Source organism: Triticum aestivum, chromosome 4D (genome assembly GCF_018294505.1).
Source record: "Triticum aestivum cultivar Chinese Spring chromosome 4D, IWGSC CS RefSeq v2.1, whole genome shotgun sequence".
Classification (NCBI taxonomy): Eukaryota; Viridiplantae; Streptophyta; class Magnoliopsida; order Poales; family Poaceae; genus Triticum; species Triticum aestivum.
In genome coordinates, this window is record NC_057805.1 from 35,282,006 (window position 1) to 35,293,362 (window position 11,357).

Genomic DNA, 11,357 nt, shown 5'->3' on the forward strand with positions numbered 1-11,357 from the left:
TTCCTCTAGAAATCCTATGAACCAAAGGAGGCCTCAGAGCCTAGTTGTTGCAAAATGGACTGACCACTGTATAAGTGTGTATTGACAATGTATCTGACAGCTCGGGCCAACCTGTCAGGTGACACGGTGGCCAATCGGCGCGTGCCTGGTGCGCTGACTAGGACGAGGCTGGTGCGGTGGGTCTAAGTGGGCTCGGTCGGGCCTCACTCTCGCTCTCCCTCCTCTCTTTGATTCGCCGCCGCCCTCCGCCGCCGCCGCCACCTCAACCGGCTCGCCGTCGCGCCATGGAGGACGAGAGCAGCCAGGACTCCGGCGTTCAATACATGAACCTCTCTGACAACGAAGCCATGCATTACCGGGTGAATTGTAGAGCTAGGGTTAGGGTTAGGTTATCTGCTTTGGGGATTTGATTTGATTTGGGGATTGTCTCTTCCTGTTGCTCTTGTAGATCCCTGCTAGCATTGAAGACCAAGACTACAGTGGCATTGAGACAGCACCCATCGTTCTTTGCCATCAGCATGGTGTGGCGGCTGAGAGGCGTGTAGCATTTGAAGCATTTAACACAGGCAGGAGGTTCTTAGTCTGTCCTAAGAATGTAAGATTCTGTAGAAATCTCTGTGTTAATTGTATTAAAAGTGATAGTGGCACATTGTCCGGTGCATAGAATTCATGTTCTTTAATCTAGCCATGTGTTGATGCACATTGTTTAATGAGTACTCTTGTTTAATTGGGTAGCTGTGATGGTCATTTTGTAGCATTTAGTACTACTGATGCTAATCATTGGATTAGAAAATGTGTTGATGCTTTTCATGTATATTTAATTTGGCCAGTAATTTTATAATAGGTCAACAACTTAGTTTGCAGTGCAGATGATCATTCTTTAGTTCACAAGAATACTCAATTTGCCAACTATTCGATTGTTTAATGCTAGAGAGACTCAATGTCAGATGCTCAAAATTCAGTGAGTGTTTAGTGTCAGATGTTCATTCTTTAATTGGCTAGATTATTAAAGTTGTTGCTCCAAGATGCTTAAAGTTGATGCTTAAAGTTCATTTTTTTTAATTCAGTGGCAGATGCTTAAAGTTGATTTGATTTGTTTTTCATTGTTTAAAGTTAGATGCTCAAAGTTCAGTTATTATTTAAAGCCAGTTGCTCAAAGTTCATTGCTTAAATAATTTGACTAGGAGATTGATTTAGCACATGCTATGTTTGTTTATATTGCAGGAAGATGACAATTGTGGTATTGTTCTCTGGTTGACCCAGAGTGGCCTCCTACATTGCAGAATGCCTTGTTGAAGCTATGGGAAATGTATCATGACAGCAAGAGTGATAGGAGGAAGGATAACCTGGAGAGTTCACTCACTATTCACCATTTGACAGAAGAAAAAAAATCTAGAGGCCAACTATGACAAATTGATTGAAGATGTGCACCAACTGTTCAATGCTCAAGAGGATAGGATGGTAGATTTCAGCTATTTGCAGGCTAAGATGCAGAGTGTACAAGTTTCTGAGTCAGGTATCTGACATGAAGACAAAGATGGGGAAGAAAGATGCAGAGATCTTCAAGCTGCAGGAGAAGTATAAAGTACTGATGAACCTGACAAAATCTCAAGGCACTGTCATCCAGAACCTGAAGTTCAATCATCTAAAAGTGAAGGAAGTGCTTAGTACATCCACCAGGAACCTGTAGTTCCAGGTTGATGAACTCAAAAAATCTGAGGAAAAGCTCACCCAGGAGAACACTCAGTTGCCCCTTCACATGGGTGATCTCAAGAAGGGACATGAGAAGCTCACAGCAAGGAGGGATCAGCTAAAGATTCAGATTGCTGAACTATTGAAGTCAGAGGAGAAGAACAAGCAGAAATTGAAGGGGATCCTGGACATCCTGTCAGAATGAAGATGTAGATGAAGAGGAAGAGCAAGAGAAAGAGCAAGACCCAAGATGAAGAGGAGAAGAATGCTTGCTTTGTTGACCTTTTGTGAAGTATGGTGTTGTTATGAACTAGTATGTTGTGTACTATGGATGTGTAGTTGTGAACTAAGTTGGAACTATGTTGTTGCTTTAAGTTGTGACCTAAGTTAAACTCTAGTATGTTGTGTAAGAATCTACTCCCTCCGTCCCAAAATAAGTGTCTCAAGCTTAGTATAACTTTGTATTAGAGTTAGTATAAAGTTGAGACACTTATTTTGGGATGGAGGGAATATTAATTATGTTGCATCAAGTTATCCTTTATGATTTGAGTTGCTTGTCATAGTTGGTTGATATGTTACATGATTTAAGTTGTTGTCATAGGGGGCGTTTGGTTCGTGGGCAAGGTTATCTGGCTAAGGATATACCTAACCACGTGGTTGGGGATATCCTTATTCTCGTGTTTGGTTGCAAATTGAGAGGTGGTTAAGGGTAGCCAATTTTATGTTTGGTAAGAAGGATGGAAGATGGATATCTTATAATTTGAGTTCTTTTTTGTAAATCAACTAATTATACAAAACATATATATCAATTTTTTGAGAATTAAAACATATATATTTGAATGGTCAACGACACTGTAGAAAAAATGCATTGGATTTGTAACTTCATGGTCCAAACATATCCATCTGTACAACCAAATGCGTACACTCCAATCTGACAAACAATACAAGCTATACATCAGCAGATTAGAAGATGTATCTAATGGCCAATTCGAAGTCGATCTTGCCATGTCATGTCACAGCCAGATGCAAAAATACTAGTCTGAAGAATGATATCTCCAGGCCAGCCTCGACATGGTCCATGAACTCGGGATCGCCTGAGATGTGGAGGCAGTTGCCTCGGCGTCCGCATAGGCCGTGGCTACCTGCTGGTCGTGGAGGCGGAAATGCAGGACAACAGGTCAGTAGTTGTTGTGGCCGGCGAGCGTGATGGTCCGGCCTACTCCACGCGCACCACCGGACCTTACTGTGTCGCCGCGTACACCTTAAACGCGTCGTCGCCGTACACCTCAAACGCGTCGCCGCCGATCCAAATCGTAGTAGCCGTCACTACCTGTTCTGTTCGGGAGGGGTGAGAGAAGAAAGGAAAATGTTTCCCTGGCTCAGGAGGGCATCTTGCGTGGGTGGTTACCACCATCCGCCATAATTTCACGGCTCCCCTCAACCAGCTTTTGATGGAATATTCCCAGGTATCTGGTTATCCTCAGCCATCTTCGCCCACAAACCAAACGAGTGGTATCCCCTCTAAAACTGGCTATATCCCTATCCCCTGGGTGGTTATCCTTTGAACCAAACGCCACCATAGTGGTTACTCTAAACCATAGTGGTTAGTCATTTAGGGTCCGTCGACGTCAAGACCCCCCTAAGCCATAGTGATTAGTCATTTAGGGTCCGTCGACGTCGAGAACCCCTAAACCCTATTGGTTAGTCATTTAGGGTCCGTTGACGTCGAGAACCCCTAAACCATATTGGTTAGTCATTTAGGGTCCGTTGACGTCGAGAACCCCTAAACCCTATTGGTTAGTCATTTAGGGTCCGTCGACATCGAGGACCCCCAAACCCTATTGGTTAGTCATTTAGGGTCCGTCGACGTCGAGAACCCCTAAACCATATTGGTTACTCATTTAGGGCCCGTCGACGTCGAGAACCCCAAACCCTATTGGTTACTCATTTAGGGTCCGTCGACGTCGAGAACCCCTAAACCATATTGGTTACTCATTTAGGGTCCGTCGACGTTGAGAACCCCTAAACCCTATCATATCAAACTTAGAACTCATCACACCATATCAAACTTAACTCATCACATCATATCAAGCTTAACTCATCACATCATAACAAACTTAACTCATCACATCATAACAAACTTAGTACTCATCCCATCATAACAAACTTAGTACTCATCACATCATACCAAACTTAGTGGTTACTCATCAGACTTAGTACACATAACATTGTTCACAAACATAACCCAGATGCACACATAACATAGTTCAAAATATTGTCCAGTAGCATAACCCAAATGCACCCTCATGACACTCAGTTTTGACCTCCCCTACTGGCATTAAAAAAGGACATCCATCCAGAATGACTTATTGGGTCACAAGATGCCCTTGCACCAGAAGTTGAAGCTCCAGAGGCAGATCTTGGAGCAAAGAATGGCCTTTGGTCCCTTGCAGCAGAAGATCTAGCATCAGATCCCCTTGCAACAGCAGGTCTAGCACCAGATGCCCTTGCAGAAGCAGATCTAGCAGCAGATGCAGGTGGGGGCTATGATCTTGCAGGTGGAGTAGCTTCATGAGCATTCCTTGATCTTGCAGGTGCCTTGCAAACAAAAAGAAACATGTTAGTAAGTCAAACATGGTATTTACTCAAAATACAGTAATAGAAACCAGAGTACTAATTAACAAGGGATTACCACATGCTTGTTTTTCCTCATAGCCAACTCTAGTTTCAGTTGAACCTTGCAGTTGGTGTACCTGTGTCCTTAAAGTCCACAATTACTACATGTTATAGTGGCCATTCTAGAACTGTCCTTTGGCTTTGGAACTTCAAACCTGCCCTTTATCCTCTTCTTTTTTTCCTTCCTCTCTTCACATGAAATTTAGGTGGATCTATGTCTGGTCCAGTTGTCTTTGTCCAGTCATGTTCACCAGGGACAAGATATTGAAGGAAATATGCCCTAGAGGCAATAATAACGTTATTATTTATTTCCTTATTTCAAGATAAATGTTTATTATTCATGCTAGAATTGTATTAACCGGAAACTTTATACATGTGTGAATACATAGACAAACATAGTGTCACTACTATGCCTCTACTTGACTAGCTCGTTGAATCAAAGATGGTTATGTTTCCTGGCCATAGACATGAGTTGTCATTTGATTAACGGGATCACATCATTAGGAGAATGATGTGATTGACTTGACCCATTTCGTTAGCTTAGCACTTGATCGTTTAGTATGTTGCTATTTCTTTCTTCATGACTTATACATGTTCCTATGACTATGAGATTATGCAACTCCCGTTTACCGGAGGAACACTTTGTGTTCTACCAAACGTAACAACGTAACTGGGTGATTATAAAGGTGCTCTACAGGTGTCTCCGAAGGTACTTGTTGGGTTGGCGTATTTCGAGATTAGGATTTGTCACTCCGATTGTCGGAGAGGTATATCTGGGCCCACTCGGTAATGCACATTACTATAAGCCTTGCAAGCATTGTAACTAATGAGTTAGTTGTGAGATGATGTATTACGGAACGAGTAAAGAGACTTGCCGGTAACAAGATTGAACTAGGTATTGAGATACCGACGATCAAATCTCGGGCAAGTAACATACCGATGACAAAGGGAACAACGTATGTTGTTATGCGGTTTGACTGATAAAGATCTTCGTAGAATATGTAGGAGCCAATATGAGCATCCAGGTTCCGCTATTGGTTATTGACCGGAGACGTGTCTCGGTCATGTCTACATTGTTCTCGAACCCGTAGGGTCCGCACGCTTAAAGTTTCGGTGACGATTGTATTATGAGTTTTTGTGTTTTGATGTACCGAAGGTTGTTCGGAGTCACGGATGTGATCACAGACATGACGAGGAGTCTCGAAATGGTCGACACGTAAAGATCGATATATTAGACGACTATGTTCGGACACTGGAATGGTCTCGGTGAGTTTCGGACATATACCAGAGTACCGGGGGGTTACCGGAACCCCCCGGGGAGTTTAATGGGCCAAGATGGGCCTTAGTGGAGAAGAGGAGGGGCGGCTAGGGCTGGCCGCGCGCCCCCTCCCCCTCTAGTCCGAATTGGACAAGGAGGGGGCGGCGCCCCCTTTCCTTCCCCCTCTCACCTTCCCTTCCTTTCCCCCTCCTACTCCAACTAGGAAAAGAGGGAGTCCTACTCCCGGTGGGAGTAGGACTCCTCCCTGGCGCGCCCTCCCCTGGCCGGCCATCTTCTCCCCCTTGGTCCTTTATATACGGGGGCAGGGGGGCACCTCTAGACACAACAATTGATCTCTTGATCTCTTAGCCGTGTGCGGTGCCCCCCTCCACCATATTCCACCTCGATCATATCGTAGCGGTGCTTAGGTGAAGCCCTGCGTCGGTAGCATCATCATCACTGTCACCACGCCGTCGTGCTAATGGAACTCTCCTGTGAAGCTCTGCTGGATCGGAGTTCGCGGGACGTCATCGAGCTGAACGTGTGCTGAACTCGGAGGTGCCGTACGTTCTGTACTTGGATCGGTCGGATCGTGAAGACGTACGACTACATCAACCGCATTGTGCTAACGCTTCCGCTTTCGGTCTACGAGGGTACGTGGACAACACTCTCCCCTTTCTTTGCTATGCATCACCATGATCCCGCGTGTGCGTAGGAATTTTTTTGAAATTACTACGTTCCCCAAAAGTGGCATCAGAGCCGGGTTTTATGCGTAGATGATATATGCACGAGTAGAACACAAGTGAGTTGTGGGCGATACAAGTCATACTGCTTACCAGCATGTCATACTTTGGTTCGGCAGTATTGTTGGATGAAGCACCCCGGACCGACATTACGCGTACGTGATACGTCTCCAATGTATCTATAATTTATGAAGTATTCATGCTATTATATTATCCATCTTGGATGTTTAATGGGCTTTACTATGCACTTTTATATTATTTTTGGGACTAACCTATTAACCCAGAGCCCAGTGACAGTTTCTGTTTTTCCCCTTGTTTCAATGTTTCGCAGAAAAGGAATATCAAACGGAGTCCAAACGGAATGAAACCTTCGGGAGAGTTATTTTTGGAACGGAAGCAATCCAGAAGACTTGGAGTGTACGTAAGGGAAGCAACGAGGAAGGCACGAGGCAGGGGGGCACGCCCGCCCACCCCGGGCGCGCCCTCCACCCTCGTGGGCCCCTCGTGGCTCCCCTTACCGACTTCTTTCGCCTATATATCTCCATATACCCTAAAACCATCGGGGAACAGAATAGATCGGGAGTTCCGCCGCTGCAAGCCTCTGTAACCACCAAAAACCAATCGGGACCCTGTTCCGGCACCCTAGCGGAGGGGGAATCCCTCATCGGTGGCCATCTTCATCATCCCGGCGCTCTCCATGACGAGGAGGGAGTAGTTCACCCTCGGGGCTGAGGGTATGTACCAGTAGCTATGTGTTTGATCTCTTTCTCTCGTGTTCTTGATTTGGCATGATCTTGATGTATCGCGAGCTTTGCTATTATAGTTGGATATTATGATGTTTCTCCCCCTCTACTCTCTTGTAATGGATTGAGTTTTCCCTTTGAAGTTATCTTATCGGATTGAGTCTTTAAGGATTTGAGAACACTTGATGTATGTCTTGCATGTGCTTATCTGTGGTGACAATGGGATACCACGTGATTCACATGATGTATGTTTTGGTGATCAACTTGCGGGTTCAGTGACCTTGTGAACTTATGCATAGGGGTTGGCACACGTTTTCGTCTTGACTCTCCGGTAGAAACTTTGGGGCACTCTTTGAAGTTCTTTGTGTTGGTTGAATAGATGAATCTGAGATTGTGTGATGCATATCGTATAATCATACCCACGGATACTTGAGGTGACATTGGAGTATCTAGGTGACATTAGGGTTTTGATTGATTTGTGTCTTAAGGTGTTATTCTAGTACGAACTCTATGATAGATCGAACGGAAAGAATAGCTACGTGTTATTTTACTACGGACTCTTGAATAGATCGATCAGAAAGGATAACTTTGAGGTGGTTTCGTACCCTACCATAATCTCTTCGTTTGTTCTCCGCTATTAGTGACTTTGGAGTGACTCTTTGTTGCATGTTGAGGGATATTTATATGATCCAATTATGTTATTATTGTTGAGAGAACTTGCACTAGTGAAAGTATGAATCCTAGGCCTTGTTTCCTAGCATTGCAATACCGTTTGTGCTCACTTTTATTACTTGTTACCTTGCTGTTTTATATTTTCAGATTACAAAAACCTATATCTACCATCCATATTGCACTTGTATCACCATCTCTTCGCCAAACTAGTGCACCTATACAATTTACCATTGTATTGGATGTGTTGGGGACACAAGAGACTCTTTGTTATTTGGTTGCAGGGTTGTTTGAGAGAGACCATATTCATCCTACACCTCCCATGGATTGATAAACCTTAGGTTATCCACTTGAGGGAAATTTGCTACTGTCCTACAAACCTCTGCACTTGGAGGCCCAACAACGTCTACAAGAAGAAGGTTATGTAGTAGACATCAAGCTCTTTTCTGGCGCCGTTGTCGGGGAGGTGAGTGCTCTAAGGTATATCTTTAGATCTTGCAATCGAATCTTTTAGTTTCTTGTTTTATCACTAGTTTAGTTTATAAAAGAAAACTACAAAAAATGGAATTGAGTTTGTCTCATATGCTTCATCTTTTTAATATCTTTCGTGAAAATGATGGAAAGGAAAATTGTGCTCAAGTGCTCGAAGAAGAATGCATTAAAATGTTTGGCACTAAATCTTTGAATGATGAGCATGATTGCAATGTTGTTAGTATGAACTCCTTGAATATCCATAGTACTAATGATGATTGCACTAGTTATGATGAAAATGTCTCCTATAAACATGTCAATTTTTGTGGAGTGCATTGGGTTTGCAAGTACACACCAAATAGGGAAGATAGATATTGCAAGAGGCATAAGCATTTAGAAACTAAATGGTTGCAAGAAAGGCTAAATGTTAGTGCTGAAAATTTAAAATTTCTTAGCCATACTTGTGAACTTTGCAATGAACATGGTCATTTAAATATCAAATGCAAATTGTTTCATGATCGAATCGTGTCCAAAAATTGTGATGACTTGATTTCCCTTGCACATTATAATGAACTTAGTTTACTTTTGGGTTATGAAGAAATGAAATGTCAAATTAAGATTATTCCAGAATATAACCTCGAGAAATTCCTCGATATTGATCTAGAAGAAATTTATATGTATTGTGCGGTGAATTGCATTGAAAATCCTTATATTGCCAATTCCATAAAGAAGAGAAAACAAATAGAGGATGAAGAGAATACTAATGAAAGGGAAGAGACTTCCCAATATTCTCCTATTATTTCTTATGATGAATCAGGTAACGAGGAGGAGCCTTCTATTCAACCAATCTCATTAATAAGGAGCTCCAAAAGAGGATTGAACCCGCACATGATGTGAAGAAGAAAAAGAAAAAAACGGAGAAGCAAAGGTAAAAAGGTATCCCTCCCAATTGATGTTGCTCCTACTACTCATTGTGATGATGATAATTGCTATACTATTGGTGCTATCCATACTATTAATAATGAGAGTGATTATGCTTATGATATGAAAAGGCCCAAGCTTGGGGATGCTATGTTTGATGAGGATGACACATTTGAGAATATATTTGCTGAAATTAATGTTTGTCCCAAGCTTGGGGATGCTACGTTTAATGAAGATGATATTTTTAGCCTCCCAAGTTTTGATATGCAAAGTTGTTATGATGATAGCATACCTTCTACCTATGATGATTATATTGATGAAAGTGGGTTTGGAAGAGTGTCAACTTTAGGAAGTAATGATCCAAATATTTTGGAGGATGTTGAATCTTATAATATTTATGAAAGTGGATTTGGAGAGGTCATGACTTTATTTAGTGATGAGTCCACTATCTTGGAAGAGGTTTCAATCGATTATGATGAGAACAAAGTTGCTACTTATGATGATTATTGTGATGAAACTTATGCTATAAAAAGTAGTGATGATTATATTTATAAAACTTGTCATGATTATGATTACCCTTTTTCTGAACATTACTCTTTTAATGTGGAAACAATTTATAGTATTCGAGTCTTTTATGATACTCCCACTATTCTGAATGAGAAGAAATTTTCTTATGTGGAGAGTAGTAAAATTTCTATGCTTGTAGATCATGAAAAGAATGCTTTAGGTGCTGGTTATATTGTTTAATTCATTCATGATGCTACTGAAAATTATTATGAGGGAGGAATGTATGCTTGTAGGAATTGCAATAATATCAAGTTTCCTCTCTATGTGCTTAAAGTTTTGAAGCTATGCTTGTTTTGCCTTCCTATGCTAGTTGATTATTGTTCCTATAAGTTGTTTTCTCACAAAATCCCTATACATAGGAAGTGGGTTAGACTTAAATGTGCTAGTCATATTCTTCATGATGCTCTCTTTATGTTTCAATTCTTATCTTTTATGCGAGCATCATTGAAATCATCATGCCTAGCTAGGGGCGTTAAACGATAACGCTTGTTGGGAGGCAACCCAATTTTATTTTAGTTTCTTGCTTTTTGGTTCTGTTTAGGAATAAATAATCCATCTAGCTTCTTTTTAGATGTGGTTTTGTGTTTTAATTAGTGTTTGTGCCAAGTAGAACCTTTGGGAAGACTTGGGTGAAGTCTTTATGATCTTGCTGTAAAAAAAACAGAAACTTTAGCGCTCACGAGATTAGGTAAAATTTTTTACTGGAGAGTGATATTTAGTTGATTCTTTTTGAAGATGATTACTAGACAAATTCCTCAGGTCCACCAATTTATTTTAGAATTTTTGGAGTTCCAGAAGTATACGTTTGATATAGATTACTACAGACTGTTCTGTTTTTGACAGATTCTGTTTTCTATGTGTTGTTTGCTTATTTTGATGAATCTATGAGTAGTATCGGAGGGTATGAACCATAGAGAAGTTGGAATACAGTAGATATTACACCAATATGAATTTAGAATGATTTCATTACAGTACCATGAAGTGGTGTTTTGTTTTCTTTCGCTAACGGAGCTTACGAGTTTTCTGTTGAGTTTCGTGTTGTGAAGTTTTCAAGTTTTGGGTAAAGATTTGATGGACTATGGAATAAGGAGTGGCAATAGCCTAAGATTGGGGATGCCCAAGGCACCCCAAGGTAATATTCAAAGATAACCAAGAGCCTAAGCTTGGGGATGCCCCGGAAGGCATCCCCTCTTTCGTCTTCGTTCATCGGTAACTTTACTTGGAGCTATATTTTTATTCACCACATGATATGTGTTTTGCTTGGAGCGTCATTTTATTTTCTTTTGTTTTTCTTGCTGTTTGAATAAAATACCAAGATCTGGAATTCCTAAATGAGAGAGAGTCTTCACAAAGCTGCATAGTTATTTAACTACTCATTGATCTTCACTCATATCTTTTTGGAGTAGTTTGTCATTTACTCGTGTGCTTCACTTATATCCTATGAGTAAATGGTTGAATGATTTGAATGTCATAAATATGAAATTATATATGTTTCATATGCCTTTACCATGGGGAGTAATGCCTTCACATATAAGAAGTAGAGGTGGTAAGTTTATTGAATGTTAGCAAACATTGTATTGGTCACTTGAACAATTCATGAAAGAATATTGAAGGAAG